General features: G+C 40.0%; 1 protein-coding gene across 7 annotated transcripts in view; it reads left to right on the top strand.

Annotated features, from left to right (window-relative positions):
• The window catches only part of hbs1l (HBS1-like translational GTPase), a 167,069-nt gene that overhangs the window by 107,115 nt on the left and 39,977 nt on the right, over nt 1–19,977 (top strand). The window contains exon 1 of one of the 7 annotated variants that reach the window (XM_059645308.1): nt 1,866–1,971. The exons of the other annotated variants lie outside the window; for them this stretch is intronic. The gene's annotated coding sequence lies outside the window, so the exon portion shown is untranslated. Of the gene's footprint in view, nt 1–1,865; nt 1,972–19,977 lie in introns of those variants that run through there. 7 annotated transcript variants of the gene reach the window in all.

Here is a 19,977-nt window from a genome sequence, read left to right as displayed (position 1 = left end):
TGGATATCACCTAGTTATTGAATGGAAGAAAGATACTGATAAGTATAATCGCTGGCTTGTTCATTGTAGTAGCACTGCAGCTATTGTAGATGAGTAACCTTCAAGTTGTCAAGAATGGTGATTTCTGAAGTGTAAGTAATAAATAAGTTCTGCTTGAGAAATGTTGGTACATTCCAGATGTTTTTCCACATTGGCTAATTTTTTAAAAAGTAAGATTAAAGCTGTGGGCATGTTGAGTATGTGGCAGAGAGTTTCAGTGTAGGTATGCCCACAGTGCTGTTAAGAGGAGAGATCCAGGGTTTTGACCCAGCATTCGTGAAGGAAAGGTGTAATAAACCAAGTCAGGATGGGAGAAGATGATCTGTTAGGTGAAGGTGTTATGTGTAATCTGCTAATTGTCCTTTAGTTGATAGAGGCCACAGGTTTGTAAAGTGCTGAGGAGGCGGCTTAGCGAGTTGCTGCAGTGCATCATGTGGATGGTAGACACTACTGCCATTAGGCATTGATATTGGAGTGAATAGAATCATACAGCACAGAAACAGACCCTTTGGTCCAACCAGCGCATGCCAAACATAATCCCAAACCAAACTAGTCCCACCTGCCTGCTCCTGGCCCGTACCACTCCAATCCTTTCCCATTCACATACTTATCCAAATGTCTTTTAAACATTGTAATTGCATCCACATTCACCACTTCCTCTGGAAGTTCATTCCACATACAAACCACCCACTGTTTTAAAAAAAATTGCCCTTCATGTCTTTCTTAAATCTTCCTCCTCTCACCTTAATGTGCCCCCAATCCTGAAATCCTCCATTCGAGGATAAAGGCAACTGCCATTAACTCCATCTAAATCCCTCATGATTTTATAAACTTCTATAAGGTTGCCTCTCGACCTCCTACACACTAATAAAACAAAAATTCTAGCCTATCCAGCCTTTCTTTATAACTTAAACCTTCCATACCTGCAACATCCTGGTAAATCTGTTCTGAATCCTCTCCAGCTTAATAACCTTCCTATAACTGAGCCCCCAGAACTGGGCACAGTATTCCAGAAGAGACCTCACCAATGTCCTGTACAACCTCGACAAAACGTCCCAACTCTTACACTTAAAGGACTGAGCACTGAAGGCAAGCATGCCTAACTCCTTGTTAACCATCCTTTCTATATGTGACACAAACTTCAAAGAATTATGTACGTGCACTTCTAGGCCTCTCTGTTCTCCAACAGTACCCAAGGCCCTACCATTAATTGTACAAGCCCTACTTTTGTTTGTTGTATCAAAATGCAAAACCTTAATCAAGTTGAACTCCATCCACCATTTTTCAGGCCATTGACTCATATGATCAAGATCCCTTTGTAATCATAGAAAACTTTCTACTATGCCACCAATTTTGGTATCGTCCACAAACTTACAAACCATGCCTTCTATATTCTCATCCAAATCATTTATATAAATGATAAACAAAAGAGTACCCTGAACTGATCTCTGTGGAACACCACTGGTGACAAGCCTCCAGTCAGAAAAGCAATCCTCCACCATTCCTCTGTCTCCTGTTGTGAAGCCAGTTATGTAGCCAGTTGGCAAGCTCACCCTAATCTGATGTTAGTCTACCATGTGGACCCTTGTCGAAGGCTTTACTAAAGTCCAAGTAAACAGCATCTATTGCTCTGCCCTCCTCAATCTTTTTCAACAATTTACCCATAACCTAAATCAGACCCTCAAGTCTATAGTTCCCCGGTTTTCCCTTACAACCTTTCTTAAATAAAGGTACAATATTAGCCACCCTCCTGTCATCAGGTACCTTACGTGTAGTTCTAGATGATGCAAATATGTTCTTTATGTTATTAATTCGCAGGTTGAGGGCCTGGCTGGCTAGGACAGCATTTAGTCCCCTTCCCTAATTGCCAAGAAGTCGATTAAGAGTCAACCACATTGCTGTGGGCCTGGAGTCACATGTAGGCCAGACCTGGTAAGGACAGCAGTTTCCTTCTCGAAAGGACATTAGTGAACCAGATGGATTTTTTCAACAATTGACAATGGATTCATGGTCATCTTTGAACTCTTAATTTTGGATGTTTTATTGAATTCAATTTCCTGCTGTGGTGGGATTTGAAGCCTAGTCCCCAGGACATTACCTGGTTCTCTAGATTAACAAGTCCAGCAATAATACCATTAGATCATCGCCTCCCCTTTCTGGTGGATGGGATATCAATCAAGTGGCTGCTATGTCCTGGATGATGTTAATCTTCTTGTTGGAGTTGCACTTATCTGGGCAATTAGAGAGTATTCCATTACATTCCTGACTTGTGGCATAGTGATGGTGGTCAGACTTTGACCAAACCTTGGCTCACTGGTTAGCACTGCAGCCTCACAGCGCCAGGAACCTCGATTCGATTCCAGCCTCAGGTAACTGTGTGGAGTTTGCACATTCTCCTTGTGTCTGCGTGGGTTTTCTCCGGGTACTCCGGTTTCCTCCCACCATCCAAAGATGTGCAGGCTAGATAGATTGGCCATGCTAAATTGCCAGTAGTGTTCAGGGGGTGTGGGTTATAGGGGGATGGGTTTGGGTGGTATGCTCCAAAGGGTGGTGTGGACTTGTTGGGCCGAAGGGCCTGTTTCCACACTGTAGGGAATCTAATCAAACTCTGATTTCTTGTTGTAGTGATAATTATTTATGCGACTGACCCATTTAAGCTTTTTGTCGTCAGTAGTCTCCACAATGCTGCTAGTGGGGCTTCAGTAGTGGTTATCTCATGAAATGTCAAGTGGGGACAATAGCTTCCCTCTTGTTGGAGATGTCCTTCGACTGGCAACCTTGTGTGGCATGAAGTAATTCGTCACTATCTGCTTCTTTGTGCCTGGGGTCAAGCTAACTTGCATCCTCTATTTGCTAATTTTCAAAATTTTATCAAAAGGACCAAGCATTGTTGCAACCTACGTACTGTGCAATGTATAAGCAGTTTTAATGTCGTACTAACATATAATTGCACTGTGGCATTGTAACTAAACAGCTTCTTAAAGTGCTAACAATGCATTCTAATCACACATGTTTAGTTTGCCTCACTGAGGAGCTATGCTTTATCAAATTACTGTAAAAAATGAGATGAGGATATTACCTCTGGCAGTAGAAAAGAAGAAAAATCAGCCTAAGAACTAAGTGGGTGGGGAGTCGGCAAGTACCATTGGCCTATTTACAAGAGGGGATAGAGTATAAAGAAGAGTCCTGGTAAGCAGCTAGATTTTAGAAAATCCCAAAGTGAACTTGATGGTATATTTACAGATATTATTTCACGTCATAAGAGAATCTCCCATATTCATCATTATTAAGACTACTGAATAAAACCTGTCCAAACAGTCAAAATTTATGACTTGATTTAAATCATGATTTTTCATGTTGGTTTCACTAATTACAAATATATACTGTAGAGGAAATGGCATTCCATTACAAAATAGTCATGAAATTGCTTTGGTGTAAAAAAGTAAAATTTATTTGTGAATTTTGCATGGTGATGATTGTATTGTTTTGTTTTATGCCACCTGTTGTCACCAAAACAGTCTCTCTCCATCTCTGTTGGTTTTGCAAAGTATGCTCTGGATTTTTTGTTTTTGTTTTATGCCACCTGTTGTCACCAAAACAGCCTCCACCAAATTGTACCTTTTTACCATGTACTCCTTGTGATAATGACTCATGCTGTATTTCTTATATTAAGTGACTAAATGAGAACAAGTAGTCAAAAGCACAACTTATTTTTCCAGTGACATCAATTATCGAGGAGAAAATCCTTTTTAAGCATTACTTCCTTTTGTAGTTTGTCAACTGATCTTTAACTAGTTATATGATTTGCTTATCAGTGGACTAAATTTGATTAAATTTTGGTATGTTTCACAGTTTAGTGCTGCATTATTCATTTTCACCTAGCATCTGAAGATGTAATTGGCCAAGACGTAGATAGTTGGAAATCCCCTTAGTTATATTTTTATTTGCAAGAAACAATTGTGTTTATGAACAACCAATGTTCCCAGTATTTTCTTTGGGTATGAGAAGAGTGGGAGGGGCAGAGGGGTCAGTTTCATTACAAGGTTAAACCAAGCCTAACCTGAAGAATGGAACAATGCAATTTTGTAATGTAGTTTTGTGAAATATTGCTGCATGAAAAATGTTGAGTTTTTTTATGAATCAAATTATTTGTAAACCATACATTTCAAAGCAAATAATCTGTTTTCCATCTGTTGCCCTAATGACATTTTACTGGATAGCAGTTTTTACATACTTAAGATCGCGGTCTCCACAGAGACTGATTAACAAAAATTCAAGATGACTTGAAATGATCACTTTTTTAAGATGTGATATCCAGTTGAGATGGATTATTTACGTTTTCATTGAAATTTATGTTCAAATATTTTATGTTTAATTTATCAAAGCTATATCTAGTTGAAATTTTGTGACTTTCAAAATTGAAATGATTTGTTTATTGTATAGTAATTTACATTTAACAGAAAAGAGCTAAGAAAAAAATCACAGTCTTATTCTTCAACATTAGTTTCAGATGAGAAGTACACTCAGGATGTACAGTTTATGCTAATAGAAAGTTATGTATTGTCATTTTTAGAAATTATCTTGATTAAGAGCAGGTTTGTTAGCCTTCTAAATGTTATTGACAAGCGGTTGTTTTACGTTTATGTAGATTTTTAGTAATATAGCTGTATTTTGCTTGAATGATTTTGAACCAAGTGTCCAGATTACTTGATGTATAAACAGTACTGTAAAACTGATGGTGCAGTTTTAATGAAATAGCACCTCCATGTGAGCACGTGCAGAATAACATGGATTTTAAAGTTTGTCGGGCTGTGTTTTAAATTTAACACAAATTAGCACGTTCCACCGAAATGAAACACTTACTTTTGAATTTGAATACAGCTTGAACTTTGTTAAAATTATTTTTAAAATAGGTTAAAGAATATGAGAATATTATTGTGTATTTTTAAATAGATGATAGACTGATAACACAATGAAAATAACTCCACTTGTGCACAAACCGTCTTCAGAATGACACTTTGTGGTTTGCAGTGCTGAGGTTCATTTGTGTGAAATATGATAAATGGACAGACATAAACAAAGAATCCGCCAACAACCTCTAAAATGTTCTGCTTAAACCTGATTGCTGAATCCAAGACTCTTAACAGTACACATATGTTACCTTTGCTCTGAATATAAACCTCATCTTAGATGTTGCACAGACAGTAAGATTTCAGTGTTGCAAGGGACTCTGTGGTATTTAATTTCCCCCACCTGAAGTATATCTTTAACAACTTTGACCACAACCCGAACCTGTGCAGTGGTTGCTGTTGTGGTTTGCAAGGTGTATGGTAGATTTTTATGAACCTCATCACCATTTGGGTTTGGTTCAGACAACAGCTCCTTCCTGACAAGGTGCATACAAGACATCTCAGTAATAATTTTGGTTTAATAAAAAACATAGTCAGACTCAACATTTTAAGGCTGATGTTTTCTGCAATTAAAGCCTCTAAGCTTACCTGTTTATTAGACGATATTTTGGTTCTAGTTTATTGATGTTCTGCAGTGAATGCAGTTCAGAAAAGTTTGGAGGGGGTGTAAGAACGTCAATAGTACACGTTATGTCTGAACTGATGACATTTTGTCCCTCCTAGGTCTGTCTGTGTTTTAGTTTCCTTAGTGGGCAAAGTTCCAAAGCATTTGACTTTTCTTTAGAAAAAACTGTACTTTTTTTTCCATTTTGAAGTCCGAAAGTTTCTGCTCAATGTGGCAAATATTGTTTGTTCATTCATGGAATGTGCACATTGCTGGCTCGGCCAGCCTTTATTGCTCATCTCTAGTTGCCCTTGAGAAGCTGGTGGAGATCTGCCGCCTTGAGCTATTGCAGTCCATTTGGTGCGGGTAGACCCGCAATACTATAGGAATGGAGATACATTTCCAAGTCAGGATGGTGTGTGTTTTGGAGGGGAATGCAGGTCGTGGTGGTCCCATGAAACTATTTTCCTTGTCCTTTGGGATGGTAGTGGTCAGTGGTATGGAAAGTGCTATCTAAGGAGCTTTGGAGAATTTCTACAGTACATTTTGAAGATAGCACACACTGCAGCTACTGAGTGTCAGTGGTGAAGAGACTGAATGTGTGTGTACCTTGTAGATGATGCAGAGGTTTTGTGGAGTTAGTCGGTGCAAGATTCCTAGCCTCTGAACTGCTTTCGTAGCCAAGAGACTTGTATGGCTAGCCCAGTTCAGTTTCTGGTCAATGATAACCCTCAGGGTGTCAACAGTGGGGGATTCTGTGACAGCGATGCCATTGAATGTCAAGGGGAATGGTTAAATTGTCTCTTGTTGGAGATGATTATTGCCTGGCATTTGTAGCTTGAATATTATATGCCACTTGTCTATTGACGGGGTCTTGCTACTTTTGAACATGACTCCTTGAGTAGAGCTTCAGCTAACTATAGCCCACTTTGTTTAATATCTGATATTGGGAAAACATTTGAGTATTTTTATAAAGAATTTAACAGCAGAGCATTCAGAAATTGAAAATATGACCAAGCAGAGTTAGCATGACTTCATGAAGGAGATGTTATGCTTGAAAATTTACTTGAGTTCTTTGAGGAGGTGTCAAGCAGGATACATAAAAGAGAAGCAATGGGTATAATATATTTGGATTTTCGAAAGGCACTTGATGAGGTACCAAACATTAACCTACTTAAGATGAGACAAGGTGTTGGAAGTAGTACATTAGCATGCGTAAAGAATTAGCTAATGAAAAGACAGAGAGTTGGGATATGCGTGCATTTTCAGGATAGCACTTGTAACTAGTGGAGTTCTACAGGGATCATTGGTGGCACAATTATTTGCAGTATATATTAACAACCTGACTGTAGAAAGTGAATGTACTAAAGCCAGGTTAGTGGATGACACAAAAATAGGTGGGAAGGTAGATGATGAGGATGACACAAAGATTCTGCAGAGTGATGTAGACAGTTTAGACGAGTGCGTAGAAACTTGGCAGATGGAATAGGAAATGGGAAATTTGAGGTTATGCACTTTGGGAGGAAGAGTAGAGGAGCTAATTTATTTAAATAGAGAAGGGCTGTAGAAGGCTATGGGACAGAGAATTCGAAGTGTTTGTCCATGTAAAAAATGTATCCAAGTTCAGTGGATAATATGGAAGGCAAATGGAATGTTGGCACGTTGTGTAAGGGAACAGAATATACGGGTAGTGAGGTTTTGCCACTATCCCTATTGGAGATGGTCTAGAGGAAGTTCATTCGGTTAATACCAGTTATGGAGACTGTCTTATGCGGAACGGTTAAATAAGTTGGGTCTGTACTCATTGGAATATGGAAGGATGAAACCTGACTACTCCAAAACATATAAATACTTTGTTGTCTTGTAGGGTTTTAAGACTGCACTTTTAAGACAGAAATAAGGAGGGGTTTCTTCTCAGGTTAGTAGAATTCTTTACCATAGAGGACTGTCCAGGTTGATTCATTAACCATATTCAAGGCTGGGATAAAGAGATTTTTAATCAATGGTGGAATCAAGATTATAGGGAAAAGGCAGAGGAATGGAGTTGAGGGTTATCAAATCAGGCATAATACTTCTGCTCATATGTCTGATGATCTTATCATTTGTGAGGAGCCATGAATGATGCTGATCATTGTTCAGTTATCTTTAAACATCCCCACATCTGACCTTATGATGGAAGGAAGGTCACTTAGAAGCTGCTGAAGACAGTTGGACCTTGGATACTATCCTGAGGAACACCTAGTGAGATGTTGTGGCATTCAGATGACTGACCTGCAACACCACTGCCTTCTTCCTTTGTGTCAAATATGAGCAATAGTAGCAATCCCAAGTGTAATTGGACCACAACTTAAATGACTATCACTGAAGAATGCTTAGGTTTTGTTCATTATGAAAAAAATTGAAAATATGACTAATGTTTATGCCTCTTCTTCATTGCTGCATGCCACTTTGTAAGACTGCATAAACAATAAATTCATCAGCATCTTCTCATGGCAGCTAGATGCTGGAAATAATCGGGGTCCTTCCATTGCTGTGTGCATCCAAGAACAAATAAAACTTTTTTAAAAATGGGTTACTTAGAGTTTGCTGTTGATCTGTCATTTGGATGAGTGAAATGGGGTGTATATTCACTGGAGAACTGTAGACATACTCAGGTGACAGATTATTTGATGGTTATAAATGATAACTTTTTCACCTAATCTGTACATACTAACAATGAAAACCGAAAGAACTGTGGATGCTGTAAATTAAGAACAAAAAACAAAGTTGCTGGAAAAGCTCAGCAGGTCTGGCAGCATCAGTAAAAATCAGTGTTAATGTTTTGGGTCTTGTAATCTTTCTTCAGAACTTTCCTCTGTTTTGCATATTAACAACAAATTGGGTTTAGCTTATCAAATGACTTGAGATGAAACACTTCCAAATTTTAGGCATCCAGTGTCAGAATCAGAATTCTGTCATCAACTGGATCAGTCTGCTCCTTGCAGACATACACTCTGTAGATATGCAATGTGTAGAGTGGCAACGCATCCAAATGTCTGCCTTTGAAAGGCGTTGTTTGCAGCACAATTGTATTCTACCACTTAGTCTTTTGTCTCTGATTGACATTGCCAGTATGAAGGTTTTTTTTTGTAATATAAGCCCGTTCCCACTTAGCATATAGGCATCAAAACAACCTATAGTTAACACTAAGTTTTATTCAAGAAATAAAAACAAGTGGCGCTCGTGGGCCAGGACACCACTCTGTTACCTGCTACACAACATGATTCTGGGTTTTCGGTGCTGCATTTCAAGTAATTGAGACCTGTTGAGATGACTGCAGATTTGAGAAGGTGTGCAAGTTTACATGAAGTGGAAAATGCATCCACTGACTCCGATATGCTGATATTGAGGTTGCTGGACTATCAAGGAAGAAAAATTTACTGCGAGTAAACAACTTAGTCCTTTAATATTCTAAGTATTTAACCAGTCAGGAATAATTGATATTTTATATTAATGTATGAATTCAACTTGGAAGTTCTCAACATCCTAAGAGGCCTTTAGTAGGTAAAAGGGATTAAAACATATGATATGTTCAACTGTTTCTAAATTTAATATCAGAAGACCGCTGACCAGAGAGTTGCAGGTTCATGCCAAAATAGAAACTTGCATTTCTGCTCCCAGCTGGATTGCTAGATGGGGAAGTATTATGTGAAAGTGAGATGTTCTTTTTCTGTCAGAGGAAAGATCTGCCATTGTCCATTGTGCCAAGTTCGAATTGCAGTTCTGACTAGCCTGACAAAGTATTATAGGCAATGATTACAACAGCAATATATATTTATATAGCCACTTAAATTGGATAAAACATTCCAAGACACTTCACAGGACCATTGTAAGAGACATAATGTATAAGTGTATAATGGCAAGCTACTTAAGAAGATTTTGAGGCAGATTAACAAAAGCTTTGTCAAACAGTTAAATTTTAAAAAGTGCTTTTGAGGAGAAAATTGCTGTGGAGAGGTGCAACGAAGATATTCCAGAGCTTAGGGCCTAGGCAGCTGAAGACACAGCCACAATGTTTGAACAATTAGATTCACGGATGTGCACAATACCAGGACCAGAGGAGCATAGATGTTTTAGATGACAGCAATGCTGAAGGAGGTAATAGAGACAGGGAGGAACAAGACCATGGAGAGATTTGAAACCAGGGTGAGTGTTTTAAGGTTAAGGCAGTGCATGACTAAGAGCTAGTATTGGCGAGCGAACAGAGGGACATGAGGAGAATGGGACTTGATATGAGTTAAGAAACAGACATCGAGGTTTTAGGAACAAAAACAAAGTTGCTGGAGTAGCTCAGCAGGTGTGGCAGCATCTGTGAAGGAAAAAACAGAGTTAATGTTTCGGGTCCGCTGATTCTGCCTCAGAACCAGGAAGGTATCAGATTGTCTCAAGTTTACAAAGAGAATGTGGGAGATAGCCAGGAATGAATTGGAATAGTTAAAGCTTCAGGTAATGAAGTAATTAGAGTTACAGCACCTAATGAGCTGGGACAGGAATGATGTTGCACATGTGGGAGTAGGTGGTCTTCATGATGGCATATACAAGGTGAGAATGTTGTGAATTTGCTAATTTCAGCTCAATTGCCAGGGAGAGGAATGGAATCAGTAGCTTGGGCAAGAGAATTGGAGTGTGGGCCAAAACAATGGCTTCAGTCTCTCTGTCTAATTGGAGAACATTTTTGATCGTTTACATTCAAGGCAAAATGTGTCTCTCCTTTCTGAGAAAAAGGATTTATTGTTGTTTGTGGCATGTAAGGCGAAGAAACTGATGAGTATATCTGTGAAGTATAGAAAGACAGCCTTGCATTACCTCAGGGTTGTGTGCTTTTTCTGATGTTTAACAGCAAGATCAAAGAACAGGAATGTGAGATTCATCAGATCATTACCTGTAAAGTTTTAAAAACATTTTTAGAGTATTAGAAGCAAAGGAGCATAATACGGAAAGAGGCCGTTTTGCTTGTCAAATCCAAGCCAGTCAGATCTTGGCCCCTTCAGTGTCGCCCTGCAATATTTTTACCTAAAGGTACTTATCAATTCCCATTCCTCAGTCATGATTGAATCTGCCTCTGCTACCTTTCAGTCAGTGCATTCCAGACTGTAGGCACTCTCTGATTAAAACCTATTCTTCCATGGACCTTTAGATCTTTTGCCAGGCATTTTAAATCTGTGCTCTCTGTTTCCTGATCCCTCTACCAATGGGAGCAGTTTATTTCTATTCACTTTGGTTGGAGACCCCATGATTTTAAACTCCTCTATCAAAACTAGGAACAAACGGCGTATTTCCAGTTTGTTCATATAACTGGAGTTTCTCATCCAAGGTTCAATTCTCTTATATTTTGCTGTGTCCTCTCTAGATCCCTAATCCTTCAAATTTTTAAGTTTAGCAGCCAGAGTTGGATAAAGTACCCCAGTTGAGACCAAAGCAGTATTTAACAAAGATTGTTTGTAACTATGTTGCTTTAGTACTTTGTGTTTCTGTTATAAAGTTCAGAATCACTTGTGCCTTTTTAGCCATGCCTTTTCATTCCACCAACTCAAATGATTTGTGCATATCTGGTCTCCCTGTTCCTGCACCCTTAGAATTACATCCTTATACAGTCATACAGCATGGAAACAGACCCTCCAGTCTAACCAGTCCATGTTGAACTTCATCCCAGACTAACCTAGTCCCACCTGCCTGCTCCTGGCCCATATCTCTCCAAACCTTTCCTATTTATTTATCCGTCCAGATGTCTTTTAAACCCTGTAATTGTACCCAATTCTACCACTTCCTCAGGAAGTTCATTCCACACATGACTCTCACTCTGTTTAAGAAATTTGCTTGTTTAAACCGTTCTCCTCTCATCTTAAAAATCTGCCTCCGAGCCCTGAAATTCCCCACCTTAGGGAAAAGACAACTACCATCAACTCTGTCTATACCTTTTATTATTTTATAAACTTCCGTCAGGTCAACCTCCTACAGTGCAGTGAAACACATCCCAGCCTTTCTTTATAACTCAAGCCTTCCATACTCGGCAACATCCTGGTAAATCTCTTCTGAGCCCTGTCTGGCTTAATAATGTCCTTCTGATATTTGGGTGACCAGAACCGGACACCGTATTCTAGAAGAAGCCTCACTAGTAGTATCCTGTACAACCTCAACATTACACCCCAGTTCCTATACTCAAAGGACTGAGCAACAAAGGCAAGAGTGCCAAATGCCTTTTTAACTACCCTGTCTGTATGTGACACACATCTCAAAGATTTATGTACATTCACCTTTAGGTCCTTCTGTTCTGCAGCACTACCCAACCAATAATTGTATTACCCCTATCCCTGTTTGTTGTACCAAAATGCAACATCTTGCATTTATCCAGATTGAATTCCATTTGCCATTTTTCAACCCATTGACCCATTTGATCAAGATCCCTATGTAATCTTAGTAAACCTTCACTGTCTACTGTGCCATCAATTTTGATGTCGCCTCCAAACTTAGTAACCGGGCCTTCGACATTCTCATCAAAATCATTTATTATAAACGATAAACAAAAGGGGAACTAGAATTTATCCCTATAGATCACTGCTGGTCACAGACCTCCAGTTTGAAAAGCAACCCTCCAACATTACTCTGTGTCTCCTGCCGTTAAGCTAATTATGTATCCAATTGGCAATCTTACCCTGCATCCCATGTGATCCAACTTTATTAATTAGCTTACTATGTGGAACCTTGCCAAAGGCTTTACTAAAATCCAAATAAACAACACTTGCTGCTTTGTCATCGTCAATCTTTTTGGTTACTTCATTAAAAAGCCCAATCAAGCTTGAGAGACACGATTGTCCTCACACAAAACCATGCTGACTATTTGTATTAAATTTTTGCTTTTCTAAATGCCTATAAATCCTACCTTTTTTAATCACCTCCAACAATTTACTCACAACTGAAATCAGACTTACAGGTTTGTAGTTCCCCATTTTTTTCCTTACAATCTTTCTTAAAGAAAGGTACAGCATTAGCCACCGTCCAGTCATCAGGCACTTCACCTGTAGTCATTGGTGCAAATATTTCTGCCAGGAGTTTCATAATTTCCTCCCTTACTTCCCACAACATTCTGGGATATATTAGATCAGATCCCAGAGATTTATCCACCTTTATAATCTCTATGACCTCCGAAACTTCCTCTTCTGTAATGTCAACTGTTTTAAAACAGCAAAGTTTATTTCTCTGTGTTCTCTAGATGCCATTTCTAGCTCCACAGTAAAAACTGTCGTGAAATATTTATTTAGTATCTCCTGAGGTTCAACACAAAGATGGCCTCCTTGATCCTTAAGAGGCCTTACCCTCTTGCTCTTAATGTATTTGTAGAATCTCTTTGGATTATCCTTAACCTTATCTTCAATACTATCTCCTATCCCCTCTTTACCTTCCTGATGTCTTTCTTAAGAATGCCCCAACATTCTTTATATTGATTGAGATCCAATTGAACTAAGTTGTCTATTTTTAAAAAGAAACATTTTTTACTCTTGACTAGAACCTCAATATCTTTATTCGTCCATTGTTCCTTAATCTTACCCAACCTCACCCTTCACTCTAGCAGGAACAAAATGCCTCTGAACTTGTCATCACACTCTTGAACACCTCCCACTTGCCATAGGTCCTTCTACCTGCGAACAGTCTACTCCAATCAACTTTTATGAAAGTTCTTGTCTCATACCATTAAAATTTGCCTTACTCCAATTAATAGCTTGAACTTTTACGGAAGGCTCATCCTCTTCCATAACCATTTTGAAGCTAATAGAATTATGATCGCTGGACCAAAGTGTTCCCCATCTCTTACTTCAGTCACCTGCCCCACCTTACTGTCCAAAAGAGAGCCTAGTTTTACTCCTCCTCTAGTAGGAGCATCCACATAATGATAAAGAAAATTTTCTTGAGCACATTTGACAACTTCTTCACCAACCAAACTTTTAACGCTGTGGTAGTCTCAGCCAATGTTTGGAAAATTAAAATCCCCCAATTTCTGTCTTACTGCTGAGAGGCCTACAGTACAATCCCATCAAAGTGACCTTTTCTTTCTTGTTTGTCATTTCTACCCATATATTTTCACCGATAATTTTTCAGAAACAACTTCGGTAGTTACAGTAATAATGTATTCCTTAATCAAAAATGTCACCCCTTCCCCTTTCATATCTCCTTTTCCGTCCTTCCTACGTCATCTAAAACCCGTAACATTGAGCTTCCAGTCTTGTCCATCTCTCAGCCAGGTTTCTGTAATAGCTATGACATCCCAATCCCATCTTCTTAAATATGCCCTGAGTTCATCAGCCGTTCATGTAAGACCACTTTCATTGAAATCAATGCAGTTTAGGTTTTCAGAATTACTACATACTCTGACTCTCCCATCTAATTGACATACTCCCCTCACATTCTGAACCTATGCCATCAATTCTTCCATTTACATTGTTACTCGGAATTCCTCCATTTGCCTTCTGTATCAGTATAAAGTCTCTCTTAATAGAATGAACAAATCTCTCTCCTAAGATATTGGTCCCTTTCCAGTTTAGGTTAGACCCATCCTATTTGAGCAGGTATTTTCTTTCCCAAAATACATTCCAATTGTCCAAAAACCTGAATCCCTGACCAATCTTCAGCTATTGACTTGTCTCCTTTAGCCTTTTGTTCCTTCCTTCATTTGAGTTTGGCATTAGGAATAAACCAGAAGTTACTACTTCTAAAGCTTTATTTTTTAATCTTTTACCTAACCCCTTAAATTCACTCTGTACTGCTTTAATCTTTTCCCTGAAAGTATCATCCTATCAATGGGTACAATAATTTCTGGCTTCTGAATCTCACCTTTAAAAATACGCTTGAAACTTTTAGAAATGTTCTTAATCCGCTGTCTCCTCTTTGTTCTTTCTATCAATATGCCATGTCACACATCTCTGCTTTGTTGATCTGACATTTGGCCATTCATTGCACAATCTTGTTTGTTCTCTTGAAGTTTGTCACTACTGTCCTCATAATTCACAATACTTCTAAGTTTTGTGTCACATGCAAATTTTAAATCCGTGACTTGTACATCCAAATCTGAATCATCAATATGGATCAAGAAAAAAAAGGGCCTCCTACCTTCCTTGAGTCTTTCGTAGATTTAATGTAAATGCCAAAAGAAGCAATGGTAATATGAGGAAACAACACTTTCACAGTGATAATGGGAACTGCAGATGCTGGAGAATCCATGATAATAAAGTGTGAAGCTGGATGAACACAGCAGGCCAAGCAGCATCTCAGGAGCACAAAAGCTGACGTTTCGGGCCTAGACCCTTCATCAGAGACCCTTCATCTCTGATGAAGGGTCTAGGCCCGAAACGTCAGCTTTTGTGCTCCTGAGATGCTGCTTGGCCTGCTGTGTTCATCAGCTTTATTATCTTGAACACTTTCACAGTGACTGGTAAAGATTTGGAATGCACTGCCTGAGAGTATAGTACCGACAAGGTAAACTGGGGCTTTCAAAAGGAATTGGGCAATTACCTGAAAGAAAACATAGAACATAGAACACAACAGCACAGTACAGGCCGTTCGGCCCTTGATGTTGTGCCGACCTGTCATACCGATCTCAAGCCCATCTAACCTACACTATTCCATGTACGTCCATATGCTTATCCAATGATGACTTAAATGTACCTAAAGTTGGTGAATCTACTACCGTTGCAGGCAAAGCGTTCCATTCCTTTACTACTCTCTGAGTAAAGAAACTACCTCTGACATCTGTCCTATATCTTTCACCCCTCAATTTAAAGCTATGCCCCCTCGTGCTCGCCGTCACCATCGTAGGAAAAAGGCTCTCCCTATCCACCCTATCTAACCCCCTGATTAATTTATATGTTTCAATTAAGTCACCTCTCAACCTTCCTCTCTCTAATGAAAACAGCCTCAAGTCCCTCAGCCTTCCCTCCATATCAGGCAACATCCTAGTAAATCTCCTCTGCACCCTTTCCAAAACTTCCACATCCTTCTTATAATGCGGTGACCAGAACTGTACACAATACTCCAAGTGCGGCCGCACCAGAGTTTTGTACAGCTTCACCGTAACCTCTTGGTTCCAGAACTCGATCCCTCTATTAATAAAAGCTAAAACACTGTATGCCGCCTTAACAGCAATTTCCGATCCAAACTGCTATATCTCCCACAATTCCATTCCTCCGCATTTTGTACAATAGCCTATTGTGGGGAACCTTATCGAACACCTTGCTGAAATTCATATACACCACATAAACCGGTTTACTCTCATCTACCTGTTTGGTCACCTTCTCAAAGAACTCAATAAGGTTGGTGAGGCACGACCTTCCCTTCACAAAACCGTGCTGACTATCCTTAATCAATTTATTCTTTTCTAGATGATGATAAATCCTATCCCTTATATCCTTTTCCAACACTTTACCAGCAACTGAGGTAAGGCTAACTGGTCTATAATTACCAGGGTTGTCTCTACTCCCCTTCTTGAACAGGGGAACCACATTTGCTTTCCTCCAGTCATCTGGCACTATTCCTGTAGACAATGACGAGTTAAAGATCAATGCCAAAGGCTCGGCAATCTCCTCCCTGGCTTCCCAGAGGATCCGAGGATAAATCCCATCCGGCCCAGGGGACTTATCTATCTTCACCCTCTGAAGGATTTCTAATACCTCTTCCTTGTGAACCTCAATCCCACCTAGTCTAGTAGGCTGTATCTCAGTATTCTCCTCGACAACATTGTTGTTTTCTAGAGTGAATACTGTTGAAAAATATTCATTTAGCGCTTCCCCTATCTCCTCTGACTCCACACACAACTTACCACTACTATCCTTGATTCGGCCTAATCTTACTTTCGTCATTCTATAGGTATTTAAAGAATAAAAGAAAGCCTTAGGGTTTACCCTGATCCTATCCGCCAACAACTTCTCATGTCTCCTCCTGGCTCCTCTGAGCTCTCTCTTTAGGTCTTTCCTGGCTACCTCGTAGCCCTCAAGTGCCCTAACTGAGCGTTCACATCTCATCTAACATAAGCCTTCTTTTTCCTCTTGACCAGAGATTCCACCTCCTTCGTAAACCACGGCTTCCCATGCTCTACAGCTTCCTCCCTGCCTGACAGGTACATACTTATCTAGGACACACAGGAGCTTTTCCTTGAATAAGCTCCACATTTCTAATGTGCCCATCCCCTGCAGTTTCCTTCCCCATCCTATGCTCCCTAAATCTTGCCTAATCTCATCGTAATTGCCTTTCCCCCAGCTATAACTCTTGTCCAGTGGTATACACCTATCCCTTTCCATCACTAAAGTAAACATAACAGAATTGTGATCGCTATCACCAAAGTGCTCACCTACTTCCAAATCTAACACCTGGCCAGGCTCAATACCCAGTACCAAATCTAATGTGGCTTCGCCCTTTGTTGGCCTATCTACATACTGTGTCAGGAAGCCCTCCTGCACACACTGGACAAAAACTGACCCATCTATAGTACTCGAACTATAGTGTTCCCAGTCAATATTTGGAAAGTTGAAGTCCCCCATGACAACTACCCTGTCTCTCTCACTCCTATCAAGAATCATCTTTGCTATCCTTTCCTCTACATCTCTGGAACTATTCGGAGGCCTATAGAAAAATCCCAACAGGGTGACCTCTCCTTTCCTGTTTCTAACCTCAGCCCATACTACCTCAGTTGACGAGTCCCCAAACATCCTTTCTGCAACTGTAATACTGTCCTTGACCAACAATGCCACACCTCCGCCCCTTTTACCATCATCTCTGCTCTTACTGAAACATCTAAATCCCGGAACTTGCAACAACCATTCCTGTCCCTGCTCTATCCATGTCTCCGAAATGGCCACAACATCGAAGTCCCAGGTACTAACCCATGCTGCATGTTCACCCACCTTATTCCGGATGCTCCTGGCATTGAAATAGACACACTTCAAACCAACTTCTTGCTTGCTGGTGCCATCTTGCTTCCCTGAAACTTTATTTCGGACCACCCTACTCTCAACCTTTTCTGTAGTCAAACTACAATTTTGGTGCCCATCCCCCTGCTGAATTAGTTTAAACCCACCCGAATAGCCTTAGCAAATTTCCCCCCCAGGATATCGGTACCCCTCTGGTTCAGGTGAAGACCATCCTGCTTGTAGAGGTCCCACCTACCCCAGAAAGAGCCCCAATTATCCAAGAATCCAAAACCCTCCCTCCTGCACCATCCCTGTAGCCATGTGTTCAACTCCTCTCTCTCCCTATTCCTCGCCTCACTAGCATGTGGCACGGGCAACAAACCAGAGATGATAACTCTGTTCGTCCTAGCTCTCAGCTTCCATCCTAGCTCCTTGAATTTCTGCCTTAAATCCCCATCTCTCTTCCTACCTATGTCGTTGGTGCCAATGTGGACCATGACTTGGGGCTGCTCCCCCTCCCCCTTAAGGATCCCAAAAACACGATCAGAGACATCTGAATATTTGCAAGGCTACATACAACACTTCATGGAAGGACAGATGAGCTGTCTAGCGTGGCGCTGAGTCAATAATAATAAAAACAGAGTGCTGAAGAAGCTTGGCAACTTTGGCAGCATCAGTGGAGAGAGAAGCAAAATTAACATTTAAAGTACAGAAAAGTAGAGTCATAACAGACTTGAAACATTAGCTCTGTTTCTCTCTCCGCAGACATTACCAGATCTGCTGAGTTTCTTTAGCTTTTTTTTTTAAGATTTTCAATATATGCATTATTTTGCTTTTTTGTTGTTGTGTGACACTGAGTCATTCAGGCACTTGCGTATGTCTTCAATGTAAGGACTGGAACATTATCAGACAAAATTTGACACCAAACCACACAAAGCAAAGTGGATGCGTTATCAACAGCTTGTTTCAGGAGCTAGATTTCAAGGGATAATTTGGAGGGGGGAAATATTGGTAGAGGGTGGGAATTCTAGAGGTTAGCACCTCTGCAGCTAAAAGCATGGTCATAGTAGGAAAGTGAAGAAAATCAGAGATACATAAAATAATACTGGGTCAGCAAATATTTGGAGGTTTGTAAGACTAGAGGAGGCTGCAAAGACGGTTACAGAGAAGGTAAAGTGATTGGGGCCATTGCGGAAGAATTTGAACACAAAGATGAGACTTGTAAAAATAAAGGCATTATCAGATGGGAGCCGACATAGACCAGTGAGCTCAATAGCAATAGGTGAGCAGGGTTTGGTCTGAATTATGATACAGAATGTAGAGCTTTGGTTGAGCTCAAGTTAAAGAAGGATGAAAAGTGGTTGCCTTCCTTGGAAGTATTGGAATTGATGGCCTGTTGGCTCAGTGGTGAGCAGTGTCAGGGACCTGGATTCAAGTCCAGCCTTGATTGACTGTCAGTGCAGAGTTTTCATATTCTCCCCAAGTCTGCGTGGGTTTCCTCTGCATGTTGCAGTTTCCTCCCACAGTCCAAAGATGTGCAGGTTAGGTTGATTCGATAGGCAAAATTGCCCCTTAATGTGCAGGCTAGGTGGATCAGCTGTGATAAATGTGGAATATGGGGGTAGGGTGGGGAGGCTGGGTTTGAGTGGGATCTTCTTCAGCGGGGTCATTGCAGACTTAATGGGCGAAGTGGCCTCTTTTTCCAAACTGTAGAGGTTCTATAATTCTACACCAGCATTGAGATCTGATTTAATCAGCAGTCTGTGATAGTTAATCGATTTAAGTGTAGGAAGTAAAGTTTAATCCAATGTCTTAGGTATAGACAGACGTCTTACTCCTGGTCTGGGGGTGCAAATGTGAAACAGCATTGATGCATACCACAGTTATAAAAAAGATCAGTACTGTATCATTTAACTAAATTAATATGGGTGTCCAAAGCTAAATTTGAAGCACAGCTGTGAAATTGGTTCTCTAGCTTGAAGGTCTTTTATGCTAAACTATTCCTTTTAAGATGGCCTGTTTCATGAGCTGTTTTGGTGTTGTGCTTTATTGGAAGTCTTAGTCTAAGAAAACAAGTTATTTCCATTAATAACACTATTAAAGTGCTGCACTGTGATACATGCAGAAAATAATGTAACCATCAGATTCAAATGAAAATGAAGAACTCATTTGTGATTAGGCTAGACTGAACTCTTCCCTAAAAGAGGAACACAATATTTAGTTACTTTCAGTATTTGTGTATGAATCTATGCTGGCCCAAAGGCAAGCCGTATAGCAATGCAAAAGCGAAAACTGTGAATGCTGGAAACCAGAAATAAATACAGAAAATGGTGAAATTGCTCAGCAAGTTATGCAGCATCTGTGGCAAAGAAACAAAGTTAGTCTTTCTGGCCAGTGATCTTCCATACGTAGGAATGCACATTGAGCCAGGAAATGCTTTAGAAGTTCAGGCTTCTATGCCACAACAATTCTGATTCTATTTGTTTGGGAT

This window comes from Stegostoma tigrinum, chromosome 4 (genome assembly GCF_030684315.1).
Source record: "Stegostoma tigrinum isolate sSteTig4 chromosome 4, sSteTig4.hap1, whole genome shotgun sequence".
NCBI classification, from domain to species: Eukaryota; Metazoa; Chordata; class Chondrichthyes; order Orectolobiformes; family Stegostomatidae; genus Stegostoma; species Stegostoma tigrinum.
The sequence above is the reverse complement of the archived record's forward strand: the minus strand, read 5'-3'. Positions and strand labels throughout refer to the sequence as shown.